Below are 22,278 nucleotides of genomic sequence, written 5' to 3'. Positions count from 1 at the left end.
GAATAGTGTAGCATTACATTAAAAGAAAGTAATGTGCATTATGTACGAATCTTCTGCTTAAGGGGTGTGTGTGTGTGTGTGTGTGTGTGTGTGCGCGTGTGTGCGTGTGTGTGTGTGTGCTGGGTTATGATTTGAAGTAACAGATTTCTTACTATGAGTTTTGGCCCAGAAACCTTGAGAAACGCTGCAGTATGCCATACTGCTTTGTACGTTTGGCATCAGTTGCTAAGTCTGTTTTGATGTTATTTCATCAAGTTGCTTTTCACCTCGCATGCTGAAATGCATGGTAAGAGACAACCAGCATTCCACTGCTCGAAAAAGGAAAGCTTTTCCCAATTGCCTACTCCTGGTGTGTTTGTCCCAGGTTATGCCCCAAGCTTTTTTGACTGAGCCTGTTTTATGAAAAAGCTGAATGGTTGCTTACATCTAGAGAATACCTGATGTTACTACTCGAGCATTCATTTGTGTTTTCCATTTATTGGTTGTTCATTGAGTAGTAGTGTGTGCGAGGGACTCTTAGTTTCTGGAGATTAGATAAAATAAAATCTTCTAAGTTACTCTTTTACTAAAAAATAACTGAAGATTGGGGCGGGGGAAAGCAGTACTGGCCAAGGTATAATCAAGTATTTAATATTTATTAGAGCTCACGTTCTTAAAGTGAAGGAAAATACTGAAAGAAAGAGTTCAAGGTAGAGGGAAAAGAAAAATCATGCATTTTTCAACTGTAGAGTGCAAGCACAAGGTGAGCTGTTATTTTGTTTAAGAGTCAAGAAAAGTAAACGTTAGGGGAAAATGATCCTACACCTCTATCTCCTAATTCGTACGTTGCAGTGTAGAAATTTGAGCAAAGTTTACTATCATCAGATCTTCAAACTGTATTTTAAATTTTGGTCCAGGTCCCAGTTAATCATAGGTTTTCATTTGTTTGTTTGTTTTAAACCTATCTTACAATGTTGTACCATGCACACTCTGTCAAACTAGCAGCTTTCATTGCTCTAGCCTGGATCAAAATGTTTCTAAAGTGTACATTCTGAGATAACTGAAGAGAACTGAATGACAAGGCTGTTCTGAATTTATTTACTGGTTGATGAGTTGCTATTGTTGGTCCTTGTATTTATTGTGGTTTTTTTTTCTCTCTCTCTCTCTTTGTTTAAAGCAAAAGTAGATGCTTTCCACCAGCCCCCGCCCCGCCTCCTGTCTCCTTTTTATCTCCTACCGTTTGGTTGTGTGTTTTTATATGTGAGCTATTTCTCCTAACACACACATGTAATATAGAGCGTTCATCTTGACCTGGAATTGACTACCGACATTTAACTGTTGTTGATCAGACCGCACTTCTGTATCTCTTTGAGTCTTAAGTGCTGTTTCTGACGAATGCCAGTCCTGTTCGTAGGCTCTGTGACAGATATACTGGGAATCAGTAGACCATCTAGATGTCACAGAGGGGAAAGAACACTCTTTTGGGGGGGGGGGCATGATTGTTTTAAAACGATAGGTGTTATAGCTTTTACTTTGTTTTTCTATTTATGGGGCTTCAGTCAAAATCAAAGGAATTCAAACTTAAATAAAACAACGCTATTGTATTATAACAGTAAATAATGGATCTTAAAGTATTTAACTAAAACATAATTGCAGAGAAAGAAATTTAAAATTACCCCACATTTGGCTATTTTTTATTGGCTGACAGAATATATTAAAAGTATTTTAATCTTGGCATCAAATATACTGTTATATGCCACATGGATCTTAGGGATTTTGATATAAAATACATTCCCTGGCCTTGAGGAGTTTATAGTCCAATCAGCAAAAGAATGATATTGGGAAAGGTTAGAATCTTTTTGTAGGATTGTGAGGGAAGCCCTGGTAGGTGCCTTTAACAAACATTTTGTATAAGCGCCCTTCTTTCATCCCTTCACCAACACTGTAAGGAATGTGTTCTTATCTTTATTTTACACATAATGAAACTAAGATGTAGTGAAGTTAAGAAACTCTCTAAGGTCATACGTTTTCCAAGTGTTCAGGCTATGATTTGATCTCAGGTCTGTCCCTGTCACTGAACTGGTAGACTTCAGATATAACCAGAAAGAGTAGTTTACATTGAATACTTGCATTTATACTTCTTTCCAATGTGCAACTACTTTTACCTTCATCTTGGCAAAAGACTAGAGGTTTACTTTTTGGAGAAATTGGACTGGAGAAGTTTCTGATTTGAGAGCAGCAAGAACAGCAGAGCGAGAGTTGAAGGGTAAGGAATGGAAAACAGGAGGGTTAACAGAAAGCTTTAAGAACTGAATGGTGAAGGCCCCCAGACCCCTTTTGCTGTCATATGCTATCGGAACTCTGACAGCCAGGCTTGTACCAGCCCCACCCTGTAAGACAGGAAATTGTGTTACTCTTTGGATATACTGACTGGCTCAAGAGAAAAGGCCTGAAAAGTACTGACATTCAGGGATCCTACTTGGAGCCCACCTGACTTCTCTTCAGGGAAGTCTACCTGTTCACATGCTGCTTATGTTCAGTGTACTTCAGTCAGCTCTTTCCTGCCTCATTCTTAAAAATGAAGGTAGCCGACATTTAAAGACAGCCTTCAGTGTGAAGGACAACAGAGACTAAATGGAATAGAAAAATAAAAGAAACCAGAAGAAACAAAGACAGTTGAAGAAGCAGAAGAAGCCTGAAAAACAAAACAAGAATAAATACCCTCGCAGAGAAAAACGATTGCATTAATAGAAAAAGAAAATGATTTTATAGAAAGTAGAGTGTAAGTGCAGATATTTTCTAAAAGGAACAGGCAAAATGAAAGGGGAAATAACCTGGAAAGATAAAATTCAAGAATCAGAATAGGAAATTTTTGTATTTAGATAGACTTGTGTCTGCCTGCCTCCATTTATTAGAAGGGACCTTTAGCAAAGTACTTAATTTGGAGGATCCTATATAGCACACTGCTTTTTATGTAGTATTTGTATAATACTGAAGAAAATTTTTCATGGGTACACTGACCTTTTAAAACTTTAAATTATTACATGTTCAATGTGATATATTTTGTTTAAAATATGGCTATGCAACTTTCCCCACAATTTAAAATTAAGTTTAGCAAAATGTGAACATACACACACACAAATGGGGCAGTATATTGTGGTGTGTTTAGAGGATTTGCTGAAGTTTTGTTTTTAAATTAGGAAAACAATCTATTGGGTTTGTATGACTATTTTTTTAAATTTGTATTTTTAAAGTATTAGCACTCTGTGTAGCAGTTTTGTTTTTTTACTAGAAGTCACCTTCTAGTGGAAGTTTTTATATGACTGTAACAGAGGTTAAGCCTACACTTAGTTTAAGCAGCCTTCAATGACATTGTTTTTTTAACATTAGTCAGAAAATGATAAAGTGAAGTAACTGAAATGGATTGTGGTTAATATTACTGTCAGGGAGATGAATAATCTTGACATGTACCAGCAACACACTGCCAGTCCAGTAATCCTTCTCAAAGTTAAGTATTTATTCTCAAATCATCCTAAGTTACTGTGGTGTGGAGTGATCATTTATTATTACTTATAAATGAATTGTTTTATTTACATAGCATTACCAGTTTTATCCCATAGTACTTCCTGTTTTCTTAGTTTAGTGCTGGGTGTACTAACTTGGGTAGATCCCGAGTAAGGAACATGTACTTAGCCATAAATTCACATAAAAATTGTTTTCGAAACACCTAGAAAAAAAAATTTTTTTAAGTTGAATAAGCTCTGGTATTATACTTCTGATTTCAGGCTGGAGTATTTTTTTCTAAGAGAGTAAATATAGTAGGAAGACATTTAAAAAATCTGTGTACATTTGGAGCTTTCTTTATATCTTTATGTCAACTTCTCATTCTATTTCCATGTGATAGTCAAAACTTATTTTACGTGAGTATGTAACAGCCTGCTTTTTATAGTGGGTAAGTAGTAATGTATCTTTTAGTCACATGTCTACATTCCTGTCCAAGTCTTTATTCTCCAAGTCCATTTATTAGAATAAGCACATTTATTCAACATAAACAAAGGTTTATAGTACCCTGTTTATATTGAATAAATGTTTTTATTCAAATAATTGATTATTAAACATTTTCTGGGTACCTTTTGTAGACATTGTTCTGAGAACTGTGAGAAACAAAGGTGAATGAAATAGTCCCTACTTTTAAAGAGTTTTACAACCAAATGAATGTTATGTAGGAACCATTTATACAAGAATAGTTTTATTTCTGTGTGACTGTGACACATTTCTATGTGACTGTGGAACATTTTATTTCTGCGTGACTTAACTTTAGACTGTCCCACTTTCAGAAAAGGAGTTTTTTAAAAAACTGTGAGTTCACGATTTATAATGTCAACCAGCAAATGATTTGAAAATCTGAGTGGTACCTCTCTGAAATACAGACAAGATGATTAGAAGACATTTATAGCATTCAGAGTTGTTGTATCATTTACAACTCCACTGTTTAATGCCCTTTATAAACTTGAGGTATCATCCTCTTTAGGCCATATTTCCAGGATTCTTTTCTAGGACCTGATTTGTTTGATAGTTTCAACAGTATTACAAATTGATCATACAGCTTGCATTACAGTAATTAAAATACAAAGTTTAAAATCATTTTTCAGAATGAAATACTCATGTAAAATATTTAGTGAAATACAAAGAAAAAATGTGACATCTTACATTTAGGCCTAGAAATGTACAGTATTTAAAAAAACAGGAAGAAGAGAGGATGAAGATAAGTCAGAGTTCGAAATATAAATGTCAGTAGTCTTATTGGTGGGAAGGAAGATAAAGATGTAGCAGTTGTTTTCAACCTATAGCCTCAGGTCACTTGAAGGTGGGACTATGGGTTTACTGCAAGAGGCCTGTGAATTCACGTCTACATGTGTATATTTGGAGCCTGTCTTACTGGAAAAACTTAAAGCTGCTGATGTAGATTATTTAGTTGACTACATGCTTATTATTACCTAACAGTGACTTGACTTTTCTAAAAACAAATTGTGTCAAACATAATTATTATTACCCTCTTCTGCTGTTGCTGCTGATGCTGCTTATTTTTATCTATAATCTATCATAGTTGCAAGATAACAGTTGAAGTTCATTTGTTTTACAAATGCAAGTCCAGTTCTTCCAACACCATTTGTTGAAAAGACTTTTTTTCTCATGAATTGTCTGGGAACCTTTGTTGGAATTAAATTGACTATATATTGTGTAGGTCTATTTCTAGACTCTATTCTGTTCAGTCAATTAGCCTATCTGTCCTTATATTGATACCACACTGTCTTGTTTACTATAGCTTTATAGTTAGTCATAAAATCAGGTCATGTGAATCCAACTATGTCTTCTTTTTCAAAATTGTTTTGGCTATGCTAGGTTTTCTGTTTTTCCCATATAAATATAGGAATTAGCTTGTCAATTCTGCTGAGATTTTGACTGGTATTGTACTTAATCAGTAGGCCATCTTTACTAAAAATGATATATTAGCAATATTGAATCTTCCATTCCATAAATATGGTTTATCTTCCATTCGTTTAGGTTTTCTTTAATTTCTCTCTAATGTTTTGTGGCTTTTAGTAAACAATTCTTGTACGTATTCTGTTAATTTATCCTTAAAATTTTCATGTTTTTTATTGTTACAAAATTTTCAATTCCAGTTGTTCATTGCTAGTATATGGGAACACAATTGAATTTTTTATATTGACCTTGTATTTTACAACCTTCCTAGATTCAATTATTCATGCTAGCAGTCTTTTTGTAGACTTTAGGACTTCCTACATCTCCCAATGAATACTTACTGCATTATATAATGTTAACTAGAAGTGCTGAGAGTGCCTTGTCTTTGATCTTAGGGGAAAAGCCTTTACTTTCATCATTAAATATGATAGTAGCTATAGGTTTCATATGTTTCTATTGTTTTTTTCTGTTTTCAGTTTCAGTGACCTTTGCTTCCCTTATTATTTTTCTTTCTACTTGATCTGAATTTAATTTCTCCTCTTTTTTAGTGTCTTAAGGTGGAAGCTTTAAACTATTGATTTCAGATCTCTTTTTCTTTCTAATATAAGCATTTAATGATACAGATTTTTCTCAAAGCACTGATTTTGTAAGGTCCAACAAGTTTTTCTATATTGTGTTTTCATTTTTATTCTTTTCAAAATATTTTCTAATTTCCCCTGTGACTTTCTCATTGACCCGTAAATTATTTAGAAGAGTATTGTTTCCTTTCCACAGATCTGAGGATTTGTCAGATGTCTTTCTCTTGTTGATTTCTAGTTTAATTCCATTATGATTGGAGAACATACTTTGTATGACTTTGGTTCTTTTAAATTAGTTGAAATTTGCTTTATGGCTCCAAACATGGTGTACATTGGTTAATGCTCCATGTGTACCTGGAAACAATACATACTCATCTGTTATTACATAAAATGCCCTATACATGTCAACTAGGTTAAATTGGTTGAGAGTGTTGTTAATATTTTCTATATCCTTACTAATTTTATATCTACTTGTTCTATTGATTACTGAGGGAGGAGTGTTGACTTCTCCAACTGTAATTTAGATTTGTCTGTATCTTTTTTCATTTCTCTCAGTTTTTGTTTTATTTTTTATTTTTAGCATTTGTTTCTGGGTACCTGTTATGAGTTGAATTATGTCTCCCTAAAAGATACGTTGAAATCCTTACTCCTGGCACCTGTGGACATGACCTTATTTGTAATAGGGTCTTGGCAAATGTAATGAAGTTAAGATGAGGTCATTAGGATGGGCCTAATTCCAACATGACTGGTGTTTTCATAAGAAGAAGATGAAAACACCATGTTAAAACAGACACCAAAGGAAAGAACACCATGTAGTGATGGAAACAGAAGTTGGAGTTATGTTGCCAGAAGTCAAGGCATACCTGGGGCTACAAGAAGCTGGAAGAGGCAAGGAAGGATCCTCCCCTAGAGGCTTGCAAGAGAGCATGGCTCTGCCAATGCCTTATTTTGGACTTCTAACTTCCAGAACTGTGAGAAAATAAATTTCTATTGTTTTAGGCCACACAGTTTGTGGTAGTTTGTCATAGGAGCTCTAGGAAACTAATACAGTGCCTACACATTTCAGATTGTTATGTTTTCCTTATAAACAAATCCCATTATCTTTATGTAAGGTCTCCTTTCATACCTGGTAATAGTCCATGTTCTGAAGTCTACCTTTTCTGATGTTGATGTAGATATGACAGTGTTATTTTGATTATTACTTGTAGTATCTTTTTCTATCATTTTTTTAAACCTGTCTGTGGCTTTATTTTTTAAATTTCTTTTTTGTGGACAATATATAGTGGAGTCTTGCTTTTATACCCATTCTGATAAGCTCTGCATTTTAATTGGGTTGTTGAGACCATTTACATTTAATGTAATTTTTGATATAGTCGGTTTACATGAGCTTTCCTGCCATCTGTTTTTTATCCCTTATATCAGTTCTTTGTACCTTGTCTCTTTTTATCTGTTTTCTTTTAGATTATGTATTTTTATTATTCTATTTTATCTTCACTGTGTCTTGTTATTTATACCTCTTTTTAAAAAGTTTAGTGGTTTCTTTATGGTTTGAAATATATGTTTTCAACTTATGACAGCCTTTCTTCAAATAATACACCATTTCATGTATAGTCTTCAAACCTTAAAACAGTATACTCCTGTTTTCCCTATTCCATCCTTTTGGAGTGAGAGCTCATTAGGAACTGTGTTTTGTTTTGTTTTGTTCTTTCTTTATCTGCTGTACAGGCATATCTTGTTTTGTTGTGCTTTACTTTATCGTGCTTTGCAGATATTGAGTTTTTTTACAAATTGTAGGTTTGTGGCATCCCTGCCTTGAACAAGTCTATAAGTGCCATTTTTTCAACAGCGTTTGCTCATTTTGTGTCTGTGTTGTATTTTGGTAATTTTTGCAATATTTCAAATCCTCCACCATTAAAAAGGTTATGACTACTGAAGACTCAGAAGATGGTTAGCATTTTTTAGCAATAATGTATTTTACAATTAGGACACATACATTGTTTTTTTAGACATAATGCTATTGCACACTTAATAGACTACAGTATAGTGTAAACATAATTTTTATATGCACTGGGAAACCAAAAAATTCACGTGACTCGCTGTATTGCTGTATTTACTTTATTGCAGTGGTCTGGAACCAAACCTGCAGTACCTCCGAGGTATGCCTGTATAGTCTTGTGGGTCTCGAGAATGCAAGCCTCGTTGGCTTTCAGAGCTAGGTGTTTTGGGGGCCTGTCTCACAAGTGGAAGTCTTAAATGTTGAGTTGCTAGGTGTTTGGTCCCAAACTCACTCCTCAGGGAGAATCCATGAGTTGTGAATTCCCTCCCCATGGTGCGTCAGCTGGTGTGTCACTGTCAGGGGTGGGGTTTATGAGATTGTGTTATAGCCTTTCCTACCTGTTATGATGTGGGTTTTTCTTTTTTGCCCAAGATGTAAGAGTTGCTCAGCTAGGTTTTAGATTTCTTTCAGAGGGAATTGTTCCATGTATAGCTGAATTTTCAGTTTCTCTGTGGGAAGAAGTGAGTTCAGCAGCCTCCTTTGTCACTTCTTTGGACCAGAACTCCTGATTTTAATGGTCCTAAGTGTTTCTTTAATTGGATAGGTGAATCGCTCAGCAAATGAATAGGTTTTGTTATAATAGCATTGAGCCTCTTGGGTGTTTGTCATTTTCATAATTACTTAAATCATCTTTTTTTAGTTGACCTTGGATAGTTAAGATTCTTTTTTGGGTTTCTCCAGGCATTTAGCTCAGCAATGACACTGGATTATCAGATTTTTATTTTATTTTTTTTGCGGTATGCGGCCCTCTCACTATTGTGGCCTCTCCCGTTGCGGAGCACAGACTCCGGACGCGCAGGCTCAGCGGCCGTGGCTCACGGGCCCAGCCGCTCTGCGGCGGCATGTGGGATCTTCCCGGACCAGGGCACGAACCCGTGTCCCCTGCATCAGCAGGCGGACTCTCAACCACTGTGCCACCAGGGAAGCCCGGATTACCAGATTATTATAATTGATTTGTGTGCCTTTCTCAAACAGATAAATACCTAGAGTGAAAATCACGTAATATGAACCATAGCTAAATAACATAGAACTGTGAAGGCATTGCTACTAAATCTACCAATGTGAGCCTTTGAAATGATTTAGATTCTACATCGGTACAATAAGTAAAAGGGAATACTATCTTTTTCCCAAGATGTGTTGGTTAAATTGAAATAGTATAGGGGGTATATGTTTACTGCCACTTGGAAGAACATGTGATTTCAAGGGCTTAAAATCTGCTCTGGTACTTGAAAGCAAAAGTGCTTATTTGTTAACTCTAAAAGCCATAGTAGTGTGCCAATGAAAGTATCTTCTTGACAATACTAAATAAAATGTAGAGTGTGTGAAGATAAGTGCCAAAGCATCTCAGCTGCATATAGCACATGATGAAATATCCTAGAAGCCAAGGTTGAGTAAGTGTTGATGAGTCTGTTTGTTTATTTGTCATTTAGATAAAAGAGCTGCTAAAACTGACACAAAATAGCTCCTGCACCCCCTAACAGTGGCAACATTACTTAAATGACAGGGGCTATTCTTTTATTTTCTTCTCTTTGGAGGTGGGGGAGGAAGGCAGGTGTAGAGAGGCAGAAAATAAAATTCATTGGCTTCTTCAAAAAGTTTCAACAACACACGGATTAAAAGCTTTCGTTTGGATTTGTAGATGTGGATATACAAATATAAAAGTTAAGAGGCAAGTAAAGCAATAAAGTTTGGTGACAATGTTTATGTTTTGTGTTCACTTGTTTTTTTCAACATCTTTATTGGAATATAATTGCTTTACAATGGTGTGTTCGTTTCTGCTGTATAACAAAGTGAATCAGCTATACATATACATACATCCCCATATCTCCTCCCTCTTGAATCTCCCTCTCACCCTCCCTATCCCACCCCTCTAGGTGGACACAAAGCACCCAGCTGATCTCCCTGTGCTATGTGGCTGCTTCCCACTAGCTATCTATTTTACCATTGGAAGTGTATATATATCAATGCCACTCTCTCACTCTCTCACTCTCTCACTTCGTCCCACCTTACCCTTCCTGCTCCCTGTGTCCTCAAGTCCATTCTCTATGCCTGCATCTTTATTCCCACCTAACCCTAGGTTCTTCAGAACCTTTTTTTTTTTAAGATTCCATATATATGTGTTAGCATATGGTATTTGTTTTTCGCTTTCTGACTTACTTCACTCTGTATAAGTGTCTCTAGGTCCATCCACCATGCTACAAATAACTCAGTTTCATTTCTTTATATGGCTGAGTAATATTCCACTGTATATATGTGCCACATCTTCTTTATCCATTCCTCTGTCGATGGACACTTAGGTTGCTTCCATGTCCTGGATATTGTAAATAGAGCTGCAATGAACATTGTGGTACATGACTCTTTTTGAATTATGGTTTTCTCAGGGTATATGCCCCGTAGTGGGATTGCTAGGTCGTACGGTAGTTCTATTTTTAGTTTTTTAAGGAACCTCCATACTGTTCTCCATAGTAGCTGTATCAATTTACATTCCCACCAACAGTACAAGAGGGTTCCCTTTTCTCCACATCCTCTCCAGCATTTATTGTTTGTAGATTTTTTAATGATGGCCATTCTGACCAGTGTAAGTTGATACCTCATAGTTTTGACTTGCATTTCTCTAATGATTAGTGATGTTGAGTGTCCTTTCATGTGTTTGTTGGCAATCGGTATATCTTCTTTGGAGAAATGTCTATTTAGGTTTTCTGCACATTTTTGGATTTGGTTGTTTGTTTTTTTAATATTGAGCTGCATGAGCTGCTTGTGTGTTTTGGAGATTAATCTTCTGTCAGTTGCTTCATTTGCAAATATTTTCTCCCATTTGAAGGTTGTCTTTTCATCTTCTTTATGGCTTCATTGCTGTGCAAAAGCTTTTAAGTTTCATTAGGTCCCATTTGTTTGTATTTTTCTTTTTATTTCCATTTCTCTATGAGGTGAGTCAAAAAGGATCTTGCTGTGATTTATGTCATGGAGTGTTCTGCCTAGGTTTTCCTCTGAGAGTTTTACAGTGTCTGGCCTTACATTTAAGTCTTTAATCCATCTTGAGCTTATTTTTGTGTATGCTGTTAGGGAGTGTTCTAATTTCATTCTTTTACATGTAGCTGCCAGTTTTCCAAGCACAACTTATTGAAGAGGCTCTCTTTTCTCCATTGTGTATTCTTGCATCCTTTATCAAAGATAAGGTGACCATATGTGCATGGATTTATCTCTGGGCTTTCTGTCCTGTTCCATTGATTTGTATTTCTGTTTTTGTGCCAGTACCATACTGTCTTGATTACTGTAGCTTTGTAGTATAGTCTGAAGTCAGGGAGCCTGATTCCTCCAGCTCCGTTTTTCTTTCTCAAGATTGCTTTGGCTACTCGGAGTCTTTTGTGTTTCCATACAAATTGTGAAATTTTTTTCTCTAGTTCTGTGAAAAATGACATTGGTAGTTTGATAGGGAGTGTACTGAATCTGTAGATTGCTTTGGGTAATATAGTCATTTTCAAAATCTTGATTCTTCCAATCCAAGAACATGGTATATCTCTCCATCTGTTTGTATCATCTTTAATTTCTTTCATCAGTGTCTTATAGTTTTCTGCATACAGGTCTTTTGTCTCCTTAGGTAGGTTTGTTCCTAGGTCTTTTATTCATTTTGTTGCCATGGTAAATGGGAGTGTTTCCTTAATTTCTCTTTCAGATTTTTCATCGTTAGTGTATAGGAATGCAAGAGATTTATGTGCATTAATTTTGTGTCCTGCTACTTTACCAAATTCATTGATTAGCTCTAGTGGTTTTCTGGTAGCATCTTTAGGATTCCCCATGTATAGTATCATGTCATCTGCAAACAGTGACAGCTTTACTCCTTCTTTTCTGATTTGGATTCCTTTTATTTCTTTTTCTTCTCTGATTGCTGTGGCTAACACTTCCAAAACTATGTTGAATAATAGTGGTGAGAGTGAACAACCTTGTCATGTTCCTGATCTTAGTGAAAATGCTTTCAGTTTTTCACCATTGAGAACGATGTTGGCTGTGGGTTTGTCATATATGGGCTTTATTATGTTGAGGTAAGTCCCTCTATGCCTACTTTGTGGAGGGTTTTTATCATGGGTGGGTGTTGAATTTTTGTCAAAAGCTTTTACTGCATCTGTTGTGATGATCCTTCAGTATTGGTTTTTCTCCTTCAGTTTGTTAATATGGTTTATCACATTGATTGATTTGCATATATTCAAGAATCCTTGCATTCCTGGGATAAACCCCACTTGATCATGGTGTATGATCCGTTTAATGTGTTGTTGAATTCTGTTTGCTAGTATTTTGTTGAGGATCATTGCGTCTATAATCATCAGTGTTATACGCCTGTAGTTTTCTTTTTTTGTGGCATCTTTGTCTGGTTTTGGTATCAGGGTGATGGTGGCCTTGTAGATGAGTTTGGGAGTGTTCCTCCCTCTGCTATATTTTGGAAGAGTTTGAGAAGGATAGGTGTAAGGTCTTCTCTAAGTGTTTGAAAGAATTCACCTGTGAAGCCATCTGGTCCTGCGCTTTTGTTTCTTGCAAGATTTTTAATCACAGTTTCAATTTCAGTGCTTGTGACTGGTTTGTTTATATTTTCTATTTCTTCCTGGTTCAGTCTTGGAAGGTTGTGCTTTTCTAAGAATTCGTCCATTTCTTCCAGGTTGTCCATTTTATTGGCATAGAGTTTCTTGTAGTAATCTCTCATGATCTTTGTATTTCTGCAGTGGTAGTTGTTACTTCTCCTTTTTCATTTCTAATTCTATTGATTTGAGTCTTCTCCCTCTTTTTCTTGATTAGTTTGGCTAATGATTTATCAATTTTGTTTATCTCTCAAAGAACCAACATTTAGTTTTATTGATCTCTGTTATCGTTTCCCTCATTTCTTTTTCATTTATTTCTGATCTGGTCTTTATGATTTCTTTCCTTCTGCTAACTTCGGGGTTTTTTTGTTGTTCTTTCTCTAATTGCTTTAGGTGTAAGATTAGGTTGTTTATTTGAGATGTTTCTTGTTTCTTGAGGTAGGATTGTATTGCTATAAACTTCACACTTAGAACTGCTTTTGCTGCATCCCATAGGTTTGGGGTCATCATGTTTTTATTGTCATTTGTTTCTAGGTATTTTTTTATTTCATCTTTGATTTCTTCAGTGATCTCTTCTTGGATGGAATGTTCCATAAATATCAATTAAGTCCATCTTATTTCATGTATCATTTAAAGCTTGTGTTTCCTTATTTATTTTCATTTTGGATGATCTGTCCATTGGTGAAAGTGGGGTGTTCAAGTACCCTACTATGATTGTGTTACTGTCGATTTCCCCTTTTATGGCTGTTAGCATTTGTCTTATGTATTGAGGTGCTTTATGTTGGGTGCATAAATATTTACAATTGTTATATCTTCTTCTTGGATTGATCCCTTGATCATTATGTAGTGTCCTTTTTTGTCTCTTGTAACAGTCTTTATTTTAAAGTCTATTTTGTCTGATATGAGAATTGCTACTCCAGCTTTCTTTTGATTTCCATTTGCATGGAATATCTTTTTCCATCCCCTCACTTTCAGTCTGTATGTGTCCCTAGGTCTGAAGTGGGTCTCTTGTAGACAGCCTATGTATGAGTCTTGTTTTTGTATCCACTAAGGCAGTCTATGTCTTTTGGTGGGAGCATTTAATCTATTTACATTTAAGGTAGTTATCGATATGTATGTTCCTATTACCATTTTCTTCATTGTTTTGGGTTTGTTATTATAAGTCTTTTCCTTCTCTTGTGTTTCCTCACTAGGGAAGTTCCTTTAGCATTTGTTGTAAAGCTGGTTTGGTGGTGCTGAATTCTCTTAGCTTTTGCGTGCCTGTAAAGGTTTTAATTTCTCTATTGAATCTGAGTGAGATCCTTGCTGGGTAGAGTAATCTTGCTTGTAGGTTTTTCTCCTTCATCACTTTAAATGTGTCCTGCCACTCCCTCTGGCTTGCAGAGTTTCTGCTGAAAGGTCAACTGTTAACCTTATGAGGTTTCCCTTGTATGTTAATTGTTGTTTTTCCCTTGCTGCTTTTAATATTTTTTTCTTTGTATTTAATTTTGTTAGTTTGATTAATATGTGTATTGGTGTGTTTTTCCTTGGATTTATCCTGTATGGGACTCTCTGCGCTTCCTGGACTTGATTGATTATTTCCTTTCCCATATTAGGGAAGCTTTCAACTATCATCTGTTCAAATAATTTCTTAGCCCGTTCTTTTGTTTCTCTTCTTCTTCTCTGACCCCTGTAATTCGAATGTTGGTGTGCTTAATATTGGTCCAGAAGTCTTTGGGATAGTCCTCAATTCTTTTCATTCTTTTTTCTTTATTCTGCTCTGCAGTAGTTATTTCCACTATTTTTTCTTCCAGGTCAGTTATCTGTTCTTTTTTTTTTTTTGTGGTACACAGACCTCTCACTGTTGTGGCCTCTCCTGTTGTGGAGCATAGGTTCTGGATGCGCAGGCTCAGCGGCCATGGCTCACGGGCCCAGCCGCTCCGCAGCATGTGGGATCTTCCCGGACCGGGGCACGAACCCGTGTCCCCTGTATCGGCAGGCGGACTCTCAACCACTGCGCCACCAGGGAAGCCCAGTTATCTGTTCTTCTGCCTCAGTTATTCTGCTATTGATTCCTTCTAGAGAATTTTTTATTTCATTTATTGTGTTGTTTGTTATTGTTTGTTTGCTCTTTAGTTTTTCTAGTTCCTTGTTAAATGTTTCTTGTATTTTCTCCATTCTATTTCCAGGATTTTGGATCATCTTTACTATCATTACTCTGAATTCTTTTTCAGGTAGACTGCCTATTTCCTCTTCATTTGCTTGGTCTGGTGGTATTTTATCTTGTTTCTTCATCTGCTGTGTGTTTCTCTGTTTTCTCATTTTGCTTAACTTACTGTGTTTGGAGTCTCCTTATTGCAGGCTGCAGGTTAGTAGTTCCCGTTGTTTTTGGTGTCTACCCCCAGTGGTTAAGATTGGTTCAGTCGGTTGTGTAGGCTTCCTGGTGGAGGTGATTAGTTCCTGTGTTCTGGTGGATGAGGCTGGATCTTGTCTTTGTGTTGGGCAGGACCACATCCGGTGGTGTGTCTTGGGGTGTCTGTGACCTTATTATGATTTTAGGCAACCTCTCTGCTAATAGATGGGGTTGTGTTCCTGTCTTGCTAGTTGTATGGCATAGGGTGTCTAGGACTATAGCCTGCTGGTCGTTGAGTGAAGCTGGGTCTTAGCGTTAAGATGGAGATCTCTGGGAGAGCTTTTGCCAATTGATATTACATGGGGCTGGGAGGTCTCTGGTGGACCAATGTCCTGAAGTCGGCTCTCCCACCTCAGAGACTCAGGCCTGACACCCGGCCAGAGCACCAAGACCCTGTCAGCCACACAGCTCAGAAGAAAAGGGAGAAAGAAAAAGAAAGAAAGAAAGAAAATAAATTAATTAAATAAAATTATTAAAAAAGAAAAAAATATTAAAAATAAATAAATAATTAAAAATAAAGAGGGAAAGAATGAAGAGAGTAACCAAACCAAAAAACAAATCGTCCAATGATAACAAGTGGTAAAAACTATATTAAAAAAAAGGAAAGCATACAGTCAGAACCCTAGGACAGATGGCAGAAGCAAAGCTATACAGACAAAATCACACAAAGAAGCATACACATAATCACTCACAAAAAAAAGAAAAAAATATATATATGAAAAATTAAAAAAGGAAGAGAGCAACCAAATCAATATAACAATCTACCAATGATAATAAGCTCTAAGTAGTAAACTTAGATAAACATAACACCAGAAACAAATTAGATGCAGAAAGCAATCCCCAAGACTATAGTTGCTCCCAAAGTCCACCACCTCAATTTTGGGATGATTCGTTGTCTACTCAGGTATTCCACAGATGCAGGGTACATCAGCTTGATCGTGGAGATTTAATCTGCTGCTCCTGAGGCTGCTGGGAGAAATTTCCCTTTCTCTTCTTTGTTTGCACAGCTCCCAGGTCTCAGCTTTGGATTTGGCCCCGCCTCTGCGTGTAGGTCGCTGGAGGGCGTCTGTTCTTCGCTCAGACAGGACAGGGTTAAAGGAGCAGCTGATTTGGCGGCTCTGGCTCACTCAGGCTCGGGGGAGGGAGGGGTCCATTTTGCGGGGTGAGCCTGCAGTGGCATAGGCCGGTGTGTCGTTGCAACAGCCTGAGGCACGCCGTGTGTTCTCCCCTGGAAGTTGTCCCTGGATCATTGGACCCTGGCAGTGGCGGGCTGCACAGGCTCCTGGGAGGGGAGGTGTGGATAGTGACCTGTGCTTGCAGCAGCCTTAGCATTTCATGCCCATCTCTGGGGTCCACCCTGATAGCCGTGCCTCACGTCCATCTCTGTAGCTCGTTTAGGCAGTGCTCTGAATCCCCTCTCCTGGCGCACCCCGAAACAATGGTCTCTTGCCTCTTAGGCAGGTCCAGACTTTTTCCTGGACTCCCTTCCGGCTAGCTGTGGCACACTAGCCCCCTTCAGGCTGTGTTCACGCAGTCAACCCCAGTCCTCTCTCTGGGATCCGACCTCGGAAGCCGGAGCCTCAGCTCCCAACCCCCACCCACCCCGGCGGGTGAGCAGACAAGCCTCTCGGGCTGGTGAGTGCTGGTCGGCACCGATCCTCTGTGCGGGAATCTGTCTGCTTTGCCCTCTGCACCCCTGTTGCTGCACTCTCCTCCGTGACTCCAGAGCTTCCCCCCTGCCCACCCCGTCTCCACCAGTGAAGGGACTTCCTAGTTTGTGGAAACCTTTCCTCCTTCACAGCTCCCTCCCACTGGTGCAGGTCCTGTCCCTATTCTTTTGTCTCTGTTTTTCCTTTTTTCTTTTGCCGTACCCAGGTACGTGGGGAGTTTCTTGCCTTTTGGGAAGTCTTTTTGCCAGCATTCAGTAGGTGTTCTGTAGGAGTTGTTCCACATGTAGATGTACTTTTGATGTGTTTGTGCAGAGGAATGTGATCTCCACGTCTTACTACTCCGCCATCTTGAAGGCGCCCCTGTGTTCACTTTTTCAAAAGCTGTTTTTGCCAACCATTTTTCAGCATCCCCAAGACAAAATATTCATCTCTCTCCCCCTTTTGTGAAGCCTTCTGCTAAATTGATATCCATGCACATTACATAGGTGGGAATAAAAACATAAATAACATTTTTTCAGAAGAGCATTTAATCTAAACCTCCCATGAAAAGATTCCAGTGCCCTTGCAGATTCAGCACCAACACTTTCATCAATCCACACAACTGTAGTTATTCTAGGATTTACTAGTCAATTTAGTTAGGTGTGACTCTGAATCTTGGCTCCGCTATTGACTGGGGAACCAACCTTTAATAGTCATTTAACTTCTCCCAGACGCAATTTTTTCACTTGTAAATTGAGAATGCTAATAGTTTTGTATATTAAGGTGTTGTTGTAAATATAGTGAGATAATTTACTTAAGACTCTTAGACCCTTCACGTATAGCCAGTAAATAATTGCATTGTCATCAGATAGAATAGCCTCTTTAATATGTTTATCATAGTTGTTTCCTGTAATCTTCCCAAAACAAATCATTATTCTCTAACCAGAAATGATCATCTTTTATGATGTCACATTTCCTGATAGTCCATTCTCTTTCATTGTCTGAATTTGAAGATTTTTGCTTAATTTGTTCATGAATATCAAGTACCTTACACTTAATTAACATGATTCTTTCCTTTAACGTGACATTTTTATAACATCAGATTCATATAACTTTGGGTTCAACCACATTGTTACCTTGTCCTTGTCCTCACTTTGTGATCGCTCTTTTTTGATATCTATAGGACTACCCTACTTCCAGAATAAAATAATGTATAACTTCTCTTGCCTGTATGTCCTCTTATATGTTGTAGGACAGGGTTTATGTGTAGTCCTGGAATTAAAGGATATTTCCAGTGTTCTAATCATACCAAATGAAGATAACATTGACAGATGGCTTTAGGCCAGTCATCGAGATCGTAAGCAAGATCCTAAAAGTAGTCATGCTCTTTTACCTCCCCTTCATGAGCCCATTTTCACTTTTGACAGCTCTTCCCCACTCTGCTCTTTACCCACAAAATGTATGTTTATGATACACTATACTTTAGCATGTCCAATGGCCCCATTTCTGAGTCTATTGCTCCATAATGACCTTTTTCTTTTCCTCTGATCTTCTCTCCTGCTTCTCATCCCCAGATGTTAAGGTTTAATGATTACCAAAGAAAGTTTTCACAGAAAGATGGAAAAAAATATCTTTTTAGACTTAGATTTTAAAAAGAGAAGGTTGTTAACTCAAGCAAATCTATACTTTGTAGAATTTCTGAGATTTATTGCCAATTCCCTACAACTTTCTTACTCTTAGTAATTGTAACCATGGTCCAGCAGTTTGGAACTTCACTTCTGAAAACTTGATATAAATTGGAACAGTTCACATATAAATCTCAAAAGGAAGAAGGAGTTCTGGTGATGGTGATAATAACAATTACAACAACATTAATAGCAGCTATACTTATTGGGTACTTTGTGCCAGGAGCTCTTCTAAGCACTTTACATATATTATTAGTCTTTTAAATAAACCTGTTAAATAAATATCATATTTGAAAAATGGAAGTGTAAGAAAGTGGGAAATTGTTGAAATCTGGAAAAACATTTTGTAATACAACAGTTTATGGATAAAATGGCCCAAAGACTGGATTTGAGTACTGGATTTTTGTTTCCTAGATTTATGTTGATTTTGAGCTAGGTTATTCAAGATACTTATTTTCTTCATTATTAAAATAGGGATATCTAGCTCACATTTATTGTGAGAATGCATAATAATGTTTTATAAAATACAAAGTGTAAGCTGGAGGTTATTAATTAGATAACTTCAGGTAAGAACATTTTTAAAAAGAAAACAAAAACTTAGAATGTATGAACACTACAGTCTTTTTACAGCTTAACTTTTACTAGTAATCAGATGAAGGAGTCTGTGTTGGGTGGTTGTAGGGGTCTTTGAATCCAATACCATTTGTTTTTAATTAATGTAGTACTAGATGATTGTAACTTGCTTGACATTTCATATGCTTTTCACAGTAAAATTTGGAGGCCCTTTGGACTTTTGAAAGATAGTTTTGTTTTTGGTTATGTTTTTGAGATAGGGTAATGCAGTTTTGATGTCTACTGTGTACTATTAGGCTTCTGACAGATAATGCACAGTACTGCATGTACCATTATATGATTGCGATGCTTAATTACTTTCTTTCTTAATAGACAACATTAATTTCATCAAGCTTGTTTAATGGCTTTTTTTCTTAAATATTCTTGATCAAATAAGCTGAAAAATAACAATAATTATTATTACTAATAACTTACTGCATTCCAGGCACTGAACTGGGCACTTTACATGCAGTATTTTTATATCTCTAATAATTAGCAAAATTACTTCTCAAAAAAGGTAACAAAAGATTTTTTTATTGTAATATTCTTAAAAACCTGATTTAGAAAGTTTTGCTTTGCATATCTTGTTCTGAAAGGTATCAGATGAGCATTTCAAACAGAATACTTACCAATCTACCACAGCTGTCAGTTTGGCTATTCGTGAGATTAATACATCCTATGTGTAGTTTTTTTGGGTTTTTTTTGCTATTTATACATTTTCAAGAGCTCTGGTGTTCTTTTTTCTTTAATTTGTCTTTTCCTATTTTAATCCAAGTTCTTATTTCCATTTTTTTTAACGTAAATACTTGTGTTGGTAGTCCTGATACTCTAATTTTTAAATAATTCCATTTTATTTGAATCACTTTTTCATCTTGTTGTGATTAAGATTCTTTTATTATTTTGCAGATTTTAAAAATCTTATATAATTCTATTTGTTAGCTTTTTGTAGTGTTTAAAATTATTTTTCTATATCCTCAGCCTATTTATATTTACCTGGTTATGAACTTGAATTATACCTCTCTAATCAATACTTATTTTTTTATTGATTTTTTCCAGGAAGTCATGACCATTTTAAATGACCAGTATTTTTGCTCTTCTTCCTTTAATCAATTTGCTGATTTTGAAAAATAATCTGTCAAGCTCTTACAGTTAAATTGTACAAAGAGCTTTCTGTAGGATGATAGTACTAGGCATCTTCCTGAATTGCCCTCCATTTGTTGCTCTTAATATACTGTATAAGTAAGAGGAACCATCATCATTTACTTTTAGTTCTTTTGCAGGGATGAATAAACATCTTGAAATGCTGATTTAGATAATGTTTCAAAAGTGCTATGATGCACTTTGGTGTATGACTGACTCTTGCTTAGTTAAATGTTTTGGAGCATTATAACATAGTTGGATTCAGCTCATCTTTTAAAGCAATTGTCAGAAAAATATGGGCCAGCATGGTAGAATGTATTAGCTCAATACATTGTCTCCATTTTATTATGAAGCTGCTGAGGAAGCTGTGATATACAGCACTGTCATTACAGATCTATTGTTAGGATGGTTCTACAGTCTTCTTTGCACTGCCATTAATTTATAGCAGTAAACAATATGTAGCCTTCCAACTGCAGCAAAGCAGAATCTTTTAATGAGGTGGATGTTATTACCACAATAAATCAGTGCTTTCGCGTAATGTATAATTCAATGTGTGTATTCCCACTGTAACTTCTCTGAGTAAGCTGATAGTGTATCATTGTCATTGCACAGCTCCACTAGTCTTTTTTTTTTAACCTTCTTTTATTTGGGGACTTCTTTTTTATATGCTTGCAAATAAATGTGCTATGTCTTGATAGCTGTCCTGTAGCAGGCTTCAGAAATCAACTGTAACAATCACAGCCGGAATCAATACTGTGGGTTCTACGTATATGGATCTCTGCACGATGCCATTTTTTTTTCGGATGCTAGTGAAATCAATCCTAATTGGTTTTAGCATTATATTCAAGAAATGTGATTCTATAACTATTGATTTGGGGGGTGTACTCATTTGGAGAGTAATAAAAATTGGAGCACATAAAGTGAATACTTAATATGCTGCAGAACCATACAAAAGGAGCATTGATTTTGTTTTCACATAATTTGTCTTCCAGTGATTTTATTTCTTCTTTCTTTCCTTTTGCATGGCTCAGTCTTCAGGGACAACAGCTAAAATACATTTAAAGGCGTTCCAAATTGGTTCTGTAACAAAGATTTCTTGGAGTCAGTTCCATTCTTAACTGGCATAAGTTTAGTAAATCAGATTTAACTCTTTTGTATAGAAACTAATGCTTTAAAAGATGGCATTTTAAATTGGTATACTGTGATACTGGTTTAAAATAATAATCAACTAAAGGTTTTTAAAATTTGCTTGTAAAGTTAAAAAAAAAAGGGCTTAAAATAAAATGTTGATTAGAACCATCCTATTGAAAGAGAATGAAAGGTACTAGAGATAAATGGCAGTTTTGAAAAAATAATTAACAATTTTAAGAAATATAGCCAAAATGATCATTTAAAATACTGCTTAAAATTACTTAACATGAAAAGCAACTTAAAAACTACTTTAACATTGCTTCATTTTCCATAGAATATTTCTGAATGCATCTATTTTAAAACCAGTATTTTAAGTTTCAGTTTAACATTTTTTGCATAAATGATCAGATATTTTCTTTCTCATATAAATGAGTGACAAACTGATAGGTTTTCATTAAAGAAAGTAATCTTACATTTTTTTTCAGGAAATTGGTACTTATATTTTAAATAAAGAGTAGAGATTTTCTAGGGATTAGAATGTTTTATGAGAATGAATTGTTACTTGTTTTTTAAGCCCTTAGACCCCTTTGAGAATCTTAGAATACTCTGTATGTCTTCCTGAAGAAAATGTACATGTGCATAATCACATGAAATTTTGCTTACTGGTTAATGGAGTTCATGAATTCCCTGAATAACAACAGCAGCAGCAACAATAATGATACCAGCTAACATTTATTATGCTCTTATCTTATACCAACCAATATTCTGGGGGCTTAGAGGCTATTGTTTTATTCAAACGTTACCCCATTGCTAAAAGATAACCTTAAAAATAATAGCATTCATTGAATATTGTCAGGTATGGTTTGTCCCTCTATGTACTTACTCATTTTATTTGCCAAAACAACTTTCTGACTGGGTATTGTTATCACTCCAGTAAACCCAGGCCCTTCATCACTTCGCTATACTGCTTTAGGGACCTCTGCTGTAAAGTATTGTTGTACAAG

At 36.2% G+C, this 22,278-nt stretch overlaps 1 protein-coding gene across 3 annotated transcripts in view; it reads left to right on the top strand.

Annotated features, from left to right (window-relative positions):
* LRBA (LPS responsive beige-like anchor protein) overlaps positions 1-22,278 on the top strand; it is an 808,478-nt gene that overhangs the window by 612,831 nt on the left and 173,369 nt on the right. The gene's annotated exons all lie outside the window — the stretch shown is intronic.

This window comes from Mesoplodon bidens, assembly GCF_964165515.1.
Source record: "Mesoplodon bidens genome assembly, chromosome: 1".
In the NCBI taxonomy this organism is placed as follows: domain Eukaryota; kingdom Metazoa; phylum Chordata; class Mammalia; order Artiodactyla; family Ziphiidae; genus Mesoplodon; species Mesoplodon bidens.
This window is presented reverse-complemented; position numbering and strand designations above follow the sequence as displayed.